General features: G+C 40.5%; 1 pseudogene; it reads right to left on the bottom strand.

Annotated features, from left to right (window-relative positions):
* Nucleotides 1–13,363: 13,363 nt before the first annotated feature.
* LOC121148199 lies at nucleotides 13,364–14,236 on the bottom strand (annotated as a pseudogene).
* Nucleotides 14,237–14,949: the final 713 nt, after the last annotated feature.

The raw sequence follows: 14,949 nt of genomic DNA on the forward strand, positions 1-14,949 counted from the left end.
AGAACCAAAGTGTCTGTAGCTCTGTCATTTGAATGTGATACTAGGTCTGTGAAAAGAAACTCATTTACAAAAATGTTATTAAAGGGAGAAATTGTGGCTTTAAAATGGAAACCTGGATGTTATTAATTTCTAAAAATATTTCTGAAGGCAAGTTAGCTAGTTAAAATATGTGTAAGCGTGAATGACTGCCACTTGAAATGGTTGTAGTCTAAATTACTGGCAGCACTTCTGGCATAGATTCTCTTTTTTTAAATAGTTACTTTCCTTTTATTTATTTGAAAGGTAGCATTAGAGAAGAAGAAAGGGAGAAGCGAGGGGGGAACCGTGAGCAAGTGAGCAGAACTCTTCATCGGATGGTTCACTGCCAGAGGGCCACAACACTATCCCCAAGGGTCTGACTTTTACAGAATATTCCCCGTGGATATGTTAGTGTTCTAAGAGCACGTTTCACACATTCTTCCATTTTAATTGTGAACATTCAATTTATTAAGGTAAATTTTAGAAACCTTATCAAGATTATTGATAGAGGACAAAGTATATAACAGTGTTTTTGAAAGACCACTAAGTGATTTAACAAGGGGTTTCTTGCAAACTCTGGGGCCTCTTTAGACATTAAAATTGAGTAGATTAGCATCCTTTTTTCTAATGTGCACTTAAATTGGCAGTAACTTAATTAGAATATGAAAATACAAATTATTTAAAATTTTAGAAACCTAAAAATTAGAATTTAACATTCTAATTTGGTTTAAAGTGGTATTTATTTTAATATAAAATAATCAAACTCAGAGGAGGTAATATTTAGGAAAAAGAAAATATTAAGAATATTTTAGACTTGAATTTTTTAATTAAAGATTTTTTTTTTAAAATTAGTCAGATTTACAGACAAAAGGAAAGACAGAGAGAAAGATCTTTTGTCTGCTGGTTCACACCACAAATGGCTGCAATGGCTGGAACTGAACTGATCTCAACCCAGGAGCCAGAAGCTTCTTCTGTGTCTCTCAAGCACGTGCAGGGTCGCAAGGCTTTGGGATTCTTTTACTTCCTTTTCAGGCCACCAACAGGGAGCTGGAAGGGAAGTGGAACAGCTGGGATATGAACTGGTGCCTATATGGAATGGTATCCCAGTGCATGCAAGACTAGGACTTTAGCCATTAGGCTACCACTCCAGGCCCCAAATTTTTTATTTTATAATGAGTTAATGCCATGGTATGGGCTTAGAGTCATAATTTTATTTGTTTTCAAATAAGGAAAAGTATTCAAATGTATTTCTAGATTATTTTTATGATGAATTATCAGTTAAGTGATTAATTTTTGCTTTAAGCATATATTATGTTTTGAGATAAAAGATGGTTATGATTTCTTGATAAGAGTGTAGGAGTTTCTTAAGAGTCAGGATCTACTTACTTTAGCATCTACTTTATAAAATTATTATCTACTTTTTATTATCTACCTATTTTATTATCTGCCTGTTTTTATTATCTACTTAGGACTAGTTGTTTTTACTTTCTGACCCCTCCGCTCTTCTGAAATCTTAAGCATCTAGCTCAGCTATCTGCCTTTAAACTATTGGCCTTTAAACTGATCACCCAGGGAACACGTTTTCGTGCAGAGTGAGAAGATAGCCTGTGTGAGTGCTATCTTGAAGGAATCCTTGCTAAACCCCAAAGTAGATCTCTTTCTTATGGTAGAATTTTCTTTGCTGCATCATTGATATTCTATAAGGAAGGGGAAAATGCAACATGTGGGGATCATGATGTAACTAATGTGTTCTGAAGATTAAATAGGTATAAATTTTGGTTTATTTAGATTGATATTAAAGTTGGCAAACCATTTGAATTCCAGTAATTCTTTTGGTGGGTTAGCAGTAATATTTGCACAGTTTTGCACAAAACTATGAATTCTTTTTCTTTGGGTTTATAGAAGCTGAAAGCATAAAATATTTCCATAAATAAGTGCCTGTTAGCCACTTTTCAGTCTAAAAGTGATGGAACCAAAATTGCTGCTTGCTAAGTCATCTCGGCCACATGTGAGACTTGCTGAGCAAGCATGTTGTCAATAATCAAGACAAGCAAACTGAAAATTAATGTTTTTTTAAAGATTTATTTTTATTATTATTTTTTTATTGGAAAGGCGGATATACAGAGAGGAGAGACAGAGAGGAAGATCTTCCGTCCGATGATTCACTCCCCAAGTGAGCGCAACGGTCGATGCTATGCCGATCCTAAGCCAGGAGCCTCTTCTGGGTCTCCCACGCGGGTGCAGGTTCCCAAAGCTTTGGGCCGTCCTCGACTGCTTTCCCGGGCCACAGGCAGGGAGCTGGAAGGGAAGCGGGGCTGCTGGGATAGAACCGGCGCCCATATGGGATCCCGGGGCGTGCAAGGCGAGGACCTTAACCACTTGCGCCACCGCGCCGGGCCTGAAAATTAATGTTTTGAACAGTTTTTTTTTAAGTCACATTTTACCTTCTGTCTTCTGCAGGGAATCCACCCTTGCTCAGAAGTGACAATGAAGAGATAATATAATTTTCACAGCTTTAGCCTAACAGTCCTAACCACCTGCATTCCTGATGCTGCAGAGTGAAGACATTTCTGTGCACTCACTTGTTGAATGCAAGGAGAAATGGGTACTAGGAAGAAAATATTGCATGGAATTTCAAAACTTTTTCCCAAAATAGTATCTTTCATCCCATTTTTCCATGAACTTAAAAAGTAGAGAGACTCGTTTAGTGGTTTACTTTACTTCCCAAATGGTATGACTGAGATAAAATTGGGAGTCAGGAACTTAGTTCAGGGTTCCTGTATAGGTGACAGGTCCCTAATTCTTTTAGCCATCAGCATTGTCTCCCAGGGTTTGCATTAGCAGAAAGTTGGAGTAAGGTGCAAAGATAACCATCAAACCCAGCCACTGAGATGTGAATGTACTAAGCCATACACCTACTCTTACCCATTTCTGATATGAAAAAATTCCTCTCTGCCCCCATCTATTTCTTGACCTTTCTTTCCTTTGCTTGACTCCTACACAAATATTTTTGTAAGACTTTAATGGGGTGACTAAAAAACAATGCAGATAAAAACATAGCAGAAATGCATAAGCACCAAAACAAAAGTGTATTCCTTTAATTGTTACAGTCTTTGACACAGTAATCATGGTAATTTCCTAAATTAAGGGTCATCATTGTCTCTATGAAAGCACACACATTTCTAGGACACAGAGTCATGGTAAGTAGCAGTTTGAAAATAGCGTATTCATTTGTTTTTCCAGCATAGTCACTCTGGTACCAAAAAAAAAAAAAAGCTTCTTTGTTAGCAACTTGAAATGCTTCTAGCTCCAATCTAGTTAGCTTTGTATGTTATTTGAAGTGTCTGAATAGGCCTCCACAGTCTATGGCTGTGCTGATTCAATGTGAGTATACCTCGCTGACACTGTTTCACAATTTTACATAATTCATGGAAAATTAGGATGGTGAGTAGTTCCAAAAATGGTTGCCTTCATATTTTCTCTCTCAATTTAATTATCAGTTTCAAAGACTATAGTCATCTGACTCTAACTTCATTTTTTCAACTTAGAAATACCAATTAGGACTGAATTTTTAAACTTCTTTATTACAGTCAATACTATTATTCTAAATTTTTAATTCTGCTGTTTTTCTAACACCTACTATATGCTATCCACTTCAGGTTTTGTTTTTTTGTTTGTTTTTGTTTTTTTTTGTTCTGTATTTGGTAAGGGAAATAGGATATGAATGTAGGTAGTTTTCCGGATGTTCTTTGAAGCCTATGTAATTTTTACTACAAACTAAAAAATGAAAGTAAATGTTTTTTTTAAGGAAGATAAGGAGTCAGATTTGACATATTTGTATCAAATGCTAAGACTAAAGTCATCAAGGGTTATAGTCAGAAGAACAACTACTAATAACGCACCATGCCTATCTTATTAGAACTCTTGCATGTGCCTTGCTAGAGCTAAACACAAGTGACAACAGAGATGACTGGTTGTTTTTAATAACACATATTTTCTGTGTAACTTGTCTTTTAAAAACTGTGAGCTAAGCCTCAGCATTGGTGAGTTGCAGCATTACATTTTGGAGGCAGTCTGTTTGATCATCTCATCTACCAAGAACCTTGGCTTTTGCTGCTGGGGTATCAGGGTTTTCTGCTTGCTTTCTATCACTTGTAGGATGGAGATAAAATCCCAGACCTAAATTTGCCCAAGCATATTGTCTCATAATTGCTTGCCTATTAGAAAAAAACACACTTACTCACTACAGATACCATTTTCTGGCAGGTTAAGATGTAAGTATCTCTGTACTCTTATCTCAGGGCACCTAACATGAACTGCCATTTCCTAAATTCAAGATGTTTTTGAGAATTGGAGGCTTATTTCATGAACTGGGTAACCACTGGAGTGATATAATAACATAAAAGACTGATGTGATTTCCTTTATGTAACAGATTTTTACCTGGAAAATCATATGTAAGTCAAAGTTCTTTTTCTTAATTTTTTCAAGATTTATTTATTTTTGTTTGAAGGCAGAGTTAGGGAGAGAGAGATCTTCCATCCTCTGGGTCACTCCCTGAATGACCCCAATGGCAAGAGCTGAGCTGATCTGTAGCTGGGAGTCAGGGGGCTCTTCTGGGTCTCTCATGTGGGTACAGGATCCCAAGCTCTTGCTCTGCCCTCTACTACTTTCCCAGGTCATAAACAGAGGGCTGTCTGGGATGTGGAGCAGCTGACATAAACCAGTGCTCATATGGGATGCTAGTGCCATGGGGCAGGATAAGAGTGAAATACACCTAACTGCAGGATTAAGCTGCTGTGCCACTGCATTAACCCCAAATTTTCTCCTCCCCCTCCTTCTTCTTCTACTTTATTTATTTTTTTCATTTATTTACTTTGATGTCAGAGTTACAGAGAAGGAGAGAGATCTGAAGAGAAAACTTTTCCAATCTGCTGATTCCCTTCCTGAATTGCTGCAATGGCCTGAGCTGCCAGCAGCTTTGTCCAGGATCTCCCAGGGGAAGCTTCCCCTGCTCCTCCCAGGCCATTGCAGGGAGCTTGATTGGAGGTGGAGCAGCCAGAGTTTGAATGGTTTTGTAGATAGCAGCTTTAGCTGCTATGCTGCATAACTGATCCTGAAATTTTCAGTTTAAAGAAAAAATAATTAGCCAAGGGTAAGAGAAACAAACTATTGAAACAGGTTTTAAAATTGGCAAATGATTTTTCATTAAAATACTTTTATAACCTAAATAATTTTGCAATCTATATGTAAATTAATTCAAAATTGAATATGTGTTTTTTCAGATTTCAATGTATCTTGCCTTCCCATAAAAAAAAAAAACACATTCACAAGAAAGTGATGCAATGATGAGCAGTTTTAGCAGTAAAAATAAAATTAAAGCCAGATGATCTTGTGTTTTTATGTAACATTTTCAACTTTAAAGTAATTTGGACATTATCTGGATTGATGCCAAAATATGTCGCCTTTATTATTATTATTTTATTAGAAAGTCAAATTTATAGACAGGAGGAGAGACTAAGATCTTCTGTCTGCTGGTTTATTCCCTAAATGGCCACAGTGGCCAGAGCTGAAACTGATCCAAAGCCAGGAGGTTATTCCAGGTCTCCCATGCGAGTGCAGGGTGCAAGGCTTTGGGCCAAACTCTACTGCTTTCCCAGGCAGCAAGCAGAGAGCTGGATGGAAAGTGGAGCAGTCAGGATATGAACTGTCACCCGAATAGGATCCTGGTGCAAGGCCAAGGGAGGGTTTAGCTCTTGAGCCATTGTGCCAGGCCTGAGATCTTATCTTTGTGAACAAGGCTTCATGAATATCCAAGTTTTCTGGATATTTCAAAATTGATCTCTTTAGCCAAGCAAAACTTTCACTAATTTGTTTTGAGTTTAAATAAAATAGTCTAAAGTCCTTCCCTCCCACCCTTCTTACTGATCACGTTGTTTTTGTGAAGTGACAGTTTCCAGAGGGTGTTTCAGCCCCTTAGAGACTGGCTGCTTGCCCCTTTCTCTGAGTGTAGCCGCTGGTGGCAGGCCCTTGGATCTTGGTTAGATTTCAGTGACACCTCATTGGCAGTCAGTTACTATTCTCTGCTGTCTGCTGATCTGATTGGTAGAGCCTCTAAATTCCTCCTGCCAAAATTCCCTTCAAATCCATTCCTTCTGGCAGTTACAAACTTAGATACCTAGGGGAACCCAGCTTTATCAAATCATCTATGAAAGCCATGAATGGGACCTAAGGTCTCCTCTCTAAGTCACAGCTTGACTTCTGAGAAGCTATTTCTTCTCTGACATTACATTATGGATATGTGAGCTTTCTAGATTGGTTAGGATAAGTGAAACTGTGATTCAAAGGCAATCTTTTTACTTCCAAAATAAGCTAACTTCGTAGTGGAAAAGGAGGAAAGAATGAAACAAAAAGACTTTAACATATTTCTTTAGAAGTTCTTCCCAGGGGTAGTCTTCCTTAGGGAGGTCCTGGGGCTTCCTGCCTGGAATGGTGTTTTCCCTGGCAGGGCGCAGCTCACTGCTTCATCTCCTCCACATCTGGTCACATGGCTGTCTCTTTGGCAGAGACCTACCACTACTTCCGTTTAACAGTTGCACCCCACACAGCTGTATTATCAGTCCCCTGTCACTGCTGCCTCGTTGCCTAACACCTATTCTTTCCTAGCATGATATACAGACTAACCTGTTGCATTTATTATTTCTTTTCTGTTCTTTCCCTTATGTGACCCCTACCTCTAGCAGACAGAAGAACAACCTCTGCCTGTTTAATTCACTAATATATCCCAAGCATCTAGAAAAGTGTCATTCCACAGTGAACGTTTTGGGGAAAATAGGTGTATGTATTCTTAAGAATGTAACCACAAATAAAATGATAGTGAAAAAAAAGATAGCCTGACATCAACCAATGATCAGAACCTAAAACAGAAACAAAGTGTCAGTGTTGTTTTGTTTGTTTTACACTATTTGATCATACAAGCAATGTGGGGACCTACTTATAATAGGTCCTTAAAAAGATTATTTATTCACTTATTTGAGGGACCAACAGAAGGAGACAATCTCCCATCTGTGGGTTCATTCCTGCAAATGCACTCAACAGCTCGAAATAGGTCCAGCCAAGGCAAGGGTCTAGAAACTCAAACTGGGTTTGTCACATCTCGCATGAGTGGCAGGGACCCATCCACCTAAGTCATCTCCTGCTGCTCCCCAAATTGTCCATTAGCAGAATATTTGAATTGGGGGAAGCACCAGAATTCAAACTCAGGCACCCTGGAATGCAATGTGGCCGTAGCTGGTACGCCAAACACCCAGCCCCCCATGACCACCTTGTATTGATAGATTTCACTCTTTATCATTTTAAAAATAAAACTTATTGAAAATGGAAAGAAAGGATGAAAAGGCAATGAATAATAATATAAATTGCTACTTAAAAGCACAGTAAAAGAAAGGATGAGGACAGCCAGATTTACTGCTCAGATGTGAAGGATAGAGAAAAAAGGTAAGGTTATTTAAAGTGAAAAAAAAGAAAGTTAAAGCAGCCTCAAAAATAAATGAACAGGTGAAAACAGAAACCAAAGAGCAGTCATGACTTTTACAGAAAGGTGTAATTCAGTTAGCTCATTTGGACCCAGATATCCTTTTTGTATACTTAAAATCTTTCCAATAATTCTCTATTTGTAATTTTTGAAATAGAAAATGTTATTTTTAGCTAAATCTCACATGTATTTATCCTGTACTCTTTCATTCAGTTAATTCTATCATGTTTAATGTTATTTCTATAAATATTTAAATGTTGAGTTGTTCTGAGTTGGCATTTTACTAGAAGAATATTTTGAACTATTAATTTATCACATCACTGCCATCTGTTGGATTTAATCAGAACTAGAGCTTGAAGAGTTATATCTAGGATAAGGATTCAGTGTTTTTCATTTCTGTGTTCCAATAGTAACTTAATACAGCCACTGATAAACTAGTATAAATGTTTGACATATTTTCCTGGGGATGTAGTTGTTTTAGGAACTAAAAAACTGTAGTAAATGAAGTGGTAGTATAAAATGTCACAACTACAACTATTTGAATATCTATAGATAAGTAAGTAAAACCGTGGTTTTGCCTTGGTAAGTACATAGTTGAGTCTGCATTGTGTACACATAGGTCTATTACACATATTTACTCTGATTCTTCATGTTATTTTAAGTAGAACCTGATTTCCCAACATCTTAGGGAACATTTATTTTCATATCTTAGTTTTTACATTTAAAAAACTGTGTGTGCTACTTCTTAATTTCCACAAGGACAGTAACCCAAGAAAGTTCCAGTGGCTACCTTAATTGCAAGCTGATTGGTGAGCCACTGGCATCACCTATACCGCCAGAGACAAGGAACTGGCCAGCTAGGACAAGGAATTGTGGGACCTGTGGGTCAGCATAACATGAAGGAACCGGTGCAATGTGCAAGGGATCTGTCCTGGAGAGACCCCAGGGAAAGGGGGCAATGTCCCAAGTCGGAGGGAGGTACATTTCAGTGCCTTGGGGACTTTTAAATATCTTCATTAAATATAAATGACTCCTCATTTTTGTATAATTGATACTAAAATTGTTTTCACAAACATAGATGTAAAGTGTTGACTTGATGGTGAAAGGAGTCTGATGCCCGCGAAAGCAGAGTAATCTGCTGAGATGTGCAAGGCATGTCACGGGCGAACACGGTACAGCACTTCACACAGAGCTTCCAGGAAAATCAGAACTGCATTTACTCCCAGGAACCAAACTCCCTATCAGTCAGTTCAGTCTTCAGGAAGGGATGTGATGGGAAATGATTTCTTAACATGTTAAAAGCATACCAAGTGCTTCTCAAACCTCTGCCTCTGCTTTTGATAATGTGTATTCCATGAAATAAAGCTTTGAGAAGAAGGGAGTGCATTTTTTAAAAAGTATAATTTGACCATTTCACTTTTTTTTGTACTGTGGGCCTTGCACTAATTCATCCTCATTCCTTTCTATTGCCTACATTTTGTTGTGGAGCAGTGGCTGTGCCTGTGAGTGGAGCCGCTCTGAACGTTAACCAGGTAACATAAGTCTCGCCTCTGCCTCCAGCCCTCAACAGGTCGAGGGGGACACCTACACCTTTGAGAAGGCTAGGCGCAACCACCCTTCAAGAAACACATTTTAACATCCTGAGACTATGCTGCTTGGCTAATACTTACAGATTCTCTTTAAGTAATACTGCTGCTTAGAATTCTCATCAAAGAAATGCTGGCTATGTAACTAATCCACAATGACTTACAAAATTAAAATTAGGCCTCCAAAACATTATAAACTAATGATAAACTTGCAGTGTAGGTGGTATATACTGATGCTAACGTCCTGCAGTTATTGTCTTTGTTGCATAGGATTTTTCCAGTGGGAAAGGTTTTGGGAAGAATTCTTTTTCCTAGGCGCACAAGAAGAGGAACTGCGGCTTCATACTGACCTCTAGTGGCAGTTTGTGAGGAGGTTGGGGGAGGGGCAAACAAAACACAGGACTCTAGGTGAAACTAAGCCCAAATTTCAAACACTCTCTAGTGTTCTAAAATAATATTTAAAACCATTATTAAAGATTGTGATCTGTAAAACATTTCATGAGGATGCTTTGAAGGAGTTAGCAATCCGGTACTAAATGTGTAGTCAACAGATGCTTGTGCTTGCCCCCCTGCCTTTTTTTTAAGATTCAAAAAGTTCATTGAAATGGAATTAAAGATGAATTTATTTTAGTGCATAAAAGATTTAAAACCCAGGCCCAGCACAGTAGCCTAGTGGCTAAATCCTCGCTTTGCATCCTCTGGGATGTCATGTGGGTCCAGTTTGTGCCTTGGCTACTCCACTCCCTATCCAGCTCCCTGCTTGTGACCTGGGAAAGCAGTGGAGGATGGCCCAAAGGCTTAGGACCCTACACCTGCATGTGAGACCAGGAAGAAGCTCCTGACTCCTGGCTTCAAGTCAGCTCAGCTTTGGCCATTGCCGCCACTTTGGGAGTGAATTGATGGACAAAAGATCTTTCTTTCTGACTTTCTTTCGCTTTGTAAATCTGATTTTCTAGTTAAGAAAAAAATAAATCTTTAAAAAATACCTGAAATCCATGCATAGTTTTTTTTCATAATGTGCATTGCCAGACTTTTTAAAGATATCTAATATAAAATATAATGTTTCTTTTATTTGTCTTTTTTTTTGTAATAAAGTTCTAATCCTTTGAATTAGAAGGCTCACAATATGATCTATTTTCGTAACTTTCTCAGAGGCTCAGTTTTTGTTAAGGATGATTCCATTTCTTTGATGAGGGATGACACTTCAAAGACCTCAGTTAAAATATTATTTAATACTTTCAAAGGCCTCTGAGTTGAAGAGATGAAACAGGGTCCTGGTGGCAAGCATTTCCCTGTGTTGTTTCCATCCAAGCAGCCTCTCTCCTGACCCTTCCTCTCTTCTTTTCTTCCTCCCTCCCCCCCCCATTTCATTTTCCCTAAGGAATGATGAAGGGAAATAAATAGATTCTGTGTATCTTTCCGCAGGGGCTTATACTTATTGAAGTGTAAAAGAGGTAGTTGACTGAAAGGGAGAAGACCAGTTTTAATCCTATTATCTGCTGTTTTGCTTGCTTCATTAGTAAGTTTTTTTTTAAAGACTTATTTACTTAGTTATTTATTTAGTTGAGAGAGAGAGAGAGACAGAGAAATATCTTCTATCTGCTGCTTTACTTCTTGAATGGCCACAGCAGCTGGAGCTTGGCTGGTCTGAAGCCAGGAGCCAGGAGCTCCTTCCAAGTTTCCCACATGGGTTCAGGGGTTCTTCTGCTGCTTTCCCAGATACATCAACATGAAGTGGATCGAAAGAGGAGCAGCCGGGACTCAAGCTGGTGCCCATATGGGATGCTGGCATTGCAGGTGGTGGTTTTAGTTGCTATGCCACAGCACCAGCCCCCTCTTGAATAAGTTCTAATGTCTTTATCTTGAATCTGAAACAATCCAGTAGCAAAATGTGGATCCAGATCGTCTGTATATTGGGCGTCTAAATGATAGCTCCAGTCTCAGAGGGAATCTGAAACCCAGTTTCCACCAGTAGACAGGTCAAACCCCTCTCTGTAGTTTTAGAAGTCATTTTCTATGAACATAGACTCCTCTTGTGATGGTTTCACTGCTGTTTGGGTGTTTTTCTGTGCCAGCTGCTGGTCTAGGCTGTGGAGATAGAGTAAGAAAGAGACAAAATTCCCAGGAAGCTACATCCTGCACTTATATCGTGCTCTGGCAAAACGTGTGTAATCTCAAGCAGGTGATTTCAGAAGCAATAACAGAACAGACCCAGCAAACAGCACAGTGTCACAGACACTGCGAGAACTTGGGGCCACCACAGGGTCCTTGGAAGGATAGGACAGGTCATGGAGGGCATCCTGAGGAAGTGAAGTTTGTGCTGATATTCACAAGCCAGTGCTACCAGGTGCCCTGCATCTTTGTATTTGCCATCACAGTAGACAGAATGCAGCCTCCTTCTTAGTGAAGAAAGTGAACACCATGATGTGTTTTATTTTTTGAAGATTCTTGTCACTTCCAGGTAGGCACATTAGCTGATTCCTACCACCTTGACAATAGTTCCTGAGGAGACAAGGCAGTTTTTTCAAGTGCAGAGAGTGCTCCTTTGTGGTGGCAGGCAAGCCACCAATTATGGGCAGAGCATTCTGGCTTTTGAGGCAGAGAGTAGGCTATATGCAAGTGAAGAAATTTGAGTGAACAGATAAGTCAATAATAATTCCACGTTCTGGGTAGGAAAATTATATTTGATTTCCCTGGACTTTGACTGACTGCGGCAAAATCAGTAACAAAAACATGTGTGTTGGTTTGTGGCAGTTCTGCCTTAGCACATGCTGTTCTTACTGCAATTGTGCAGTTCTCCCTGGGAAAGCAGGTATCACAGTAGCCGTAGGAGAAGAGTACATTCTGAAAGACTCAAGATCACACAATGAAGGCACAATGACATGACATAAATACATTGGTTTCACATATTCTTAGGGTTTTTTTTTTTTTTTTGGAGGGACTGGTTCTTTATTTCAAAATAAAGAACGTATTGTCAGCGTATTGTCAATATTCAGTATCAAAACAGTTACATATTGGTTTCTCTTTTCTCCCAGTCGGCCCCAGAGAGACCACGCCAAAGGAGAGTACACTGTAAGCCAATAAGCTGCAGGATGTGCACCTGACAGAACTCACTCACAGAAGCCTCACCAAGAGTAGGAACTGGGTGGGGAAGGAAGCTCTGGAAAGGCCAGCACACTGCCACCCCAGTCTGTGGAGAGCTCCCACAGCCAGAAGGGCTGGCCAGGGGCCCTAAGGCCAGAGAAGCAAAGTTTCAAAATTAATATAAAATTGTTAAAGTTTTGTACATAAGCGATTCGAGATTTCTCCAGCACTGACTGATACAAAACACAACGAGAAGGCACTTTTTAGAAACAGCAGCTTCAGATCCAGCGAAGGGTTGGTAAGATGAGTTTTCTATGGCAAAAACATAATCATCTTTTCTTTCAAGCAGGCAGGAAAGCAACAAAGTGGTCCCTTCAACCTAAACAGCACATGGTCTGTTCGCAAGCTGTTGGGAAGGGACAGAAGTGGGGGAGGGAGGAGAAAAAACTGGTCTCAGGGGCCTTACCATCTTAATTTGGTCACTTCTGATGAAAAAGGTAAAACAAAACAAAACAAAACAAAACAAAACAAAACAAAACAAAACAAAACAACAGTTGTCCAAAGACCCCTTAAAGCTGTAAACCTCAACAACGTGGTTTTTTTTTTTTTTTTTTAATCTATTTTTGGCCATCTCCTTCTAGAGTCACCTTTCTGGTTTGGCTGATGCTTTGTCCAGAGCAATGAGGTTCCCACAGAGGAGTCTTCCCTGGGCTCTGTTTGGCTCCTACAAAGGCAGGCCCACCTCTCCTCCCCTCCTCTGTGGAGAGGGCACTAGGCATTCAGCTGCCAAGTCACCTTCCTTCACAAATAAGAAAGGGATTCAACTGCTGCCTCAGTGTGCAATCACTTGGAATGTTTTACAAAACAGTTGCTACAACAACAAAAAAGGTCATTACAAAATGTGTACATCACAACATGCTTTTAAAGACACTTTGCATTGTGCTCACATTCCCTTAAATGTTGTTCCCAAAAGTGCTCAGCCTCTGGTCCCGCTGCAGTCTCTGGGAAGAGGCAGAGATAATTTCGTGGCAAAGACGGGGGCGGGGGGGGCGGGGAGAGGGCGTTTTAAGAATGGAGGAGGTGGGTTGGCAAAAAGGAGAAAAAGCCGCCTTCCAATTAAAGTATCAGCCCTCAGTGTCGAGGTCAGCTCTGGGCATCTGGGCAGGCTGGCCTCAGGTGGAGTCGGTGTTGGAGGGAGGAGTGGTGGCAGGGCGGGATGGGGGTGCTCTGCATCTCGTTCTGGTAAAGTAGAGTCTGGTCCAGCATCCTTTGTGTACAGAGGTGCTCCTCTTTGGTGCATTTCAGTTTATCTTTCGAATCATCAATTGTCTTTTCCAGCTTGGCTACTGGTCCCTCCGCAAATTCAGCCCGTGTCTCTGCCTGCTTGAGTTTATCAGTAAGACTCTTTATTTCTTCTTCATATTTGTCTTCTGTTTGAGAATACTTTTCTTCAGCAGCACTCAGACACTTCAGGTTCTGGTCCATCGGTCTGATCTGCTCATCCGTCTCTCGGCAACGGGACTCTGCCAGCTCAGCTCGCTCCTCTGTACGCTCCAAGTCTCCTTCAATAATCTCCAGTTTACGAGCCACCTCTTCGTACTTCCCATCTGCCTCTTCGGCAATGTGCTTGGCTTCTCTGAGTTGGATTTCTTGGAGTTCCGTCTTTTCTTCATCTTTTAAGGCCCAGTTTTCAATAACCTTCATACATCTCTCACTCTCATCAGCAGCTTTTTCTGCTTCTTCCAACTTCTGCAGGGCAGTAGCCAGGTGCTCTTGAGCACGATCCAGCTCCTCTTCCATAAGGAGGCTACCTCAGCTTCAGCCTGCTCTCAGCCCGCCTTTCTCCCTCCACTTCCTGCTGCAGGCACTCGGCCCTCTCCTGGGCATCGTCCGCCTGCTGCTGCAGAACCTGGATCTTGCGCTTCACCGCCTCCATGGTAGTGATCCCGGCCATGGTGCCTATCCAGCTGCTTCTCGTGCTCCGACTCCTTCCTCCTCCGCTCGGCGTTCCAGCCGCTTCTCTTAGGTTTGTTTGCTTTTGTTTTTTGCACATTAAAAATTGTTATAGAGTACAAACACAATTCTTTCTGTTACTGGTCTGTACTTTAATAATTATGCAACTTAATAATCCTTCAGGTGAAGGATTTGTCTGTAATTAATTGTAATTTGCTCCCTGATTAGTGAAAAAAGCTTCTTGAATGGTTCCTGAACAGGAGAAAATTCCCTTGGCAAATGGCATCAGGCCTGGAGTCGAGCCAGAGTTTCAGGGGCTGCACATCCCAGCATCCTGCCACTGAGAATTGAGGCAGGTGATCATGATGATCCCGAATTCAGAAATTGACCAATTTACCAAACACCCTCCACTTCTTAGATTGTTACCTTTGCTGAAACACTGGCTGGGGTCAGGGTCAGGAATTGTGTTCATCCCATTCCAAATCTGACCGCGCTGGCAGGAGAGCTGTGCTTCAGAATGGCCAGGGCTTCACGTATACCCTTTCTCTGTCAGCCCTGACTGCCACACATGCCTCTCCCAACCGCTGGTAGCATGTCTGTCACCTACATGTCTGTCTGCCTTGGTGTGACAAAACTCACAGAAACATGTGAAAAGTCATGCTGGTGGGCATGGTTGTAATCACTGTTAACAAACAAGATTCGTATTGCCAATATTACCATCTGTTCCATCGCGTTTCACATACTCCCTGGTGTGTGGGCTCTGTTAAACAGATTTC

The sequence above is a fragment of the Ochotona curzoniae genome, unplaced genomic scaffold (genome assembly GCF_017591425.1).
Source record: "Ochotona curzoniae isolate NIBS_2020 unplaced genomic scaffold, NIBS_Ocur_1.0 scaffold_4683, whole genome shotgun sequence".
Classification (NCBI taxonomy): domain Eukaryota; kingdom Metazoa; phylum Chordata; class Mammalia; order Lagomorpha; family Ochotonidae; genus Ochotona; species Ochotona curzoniae.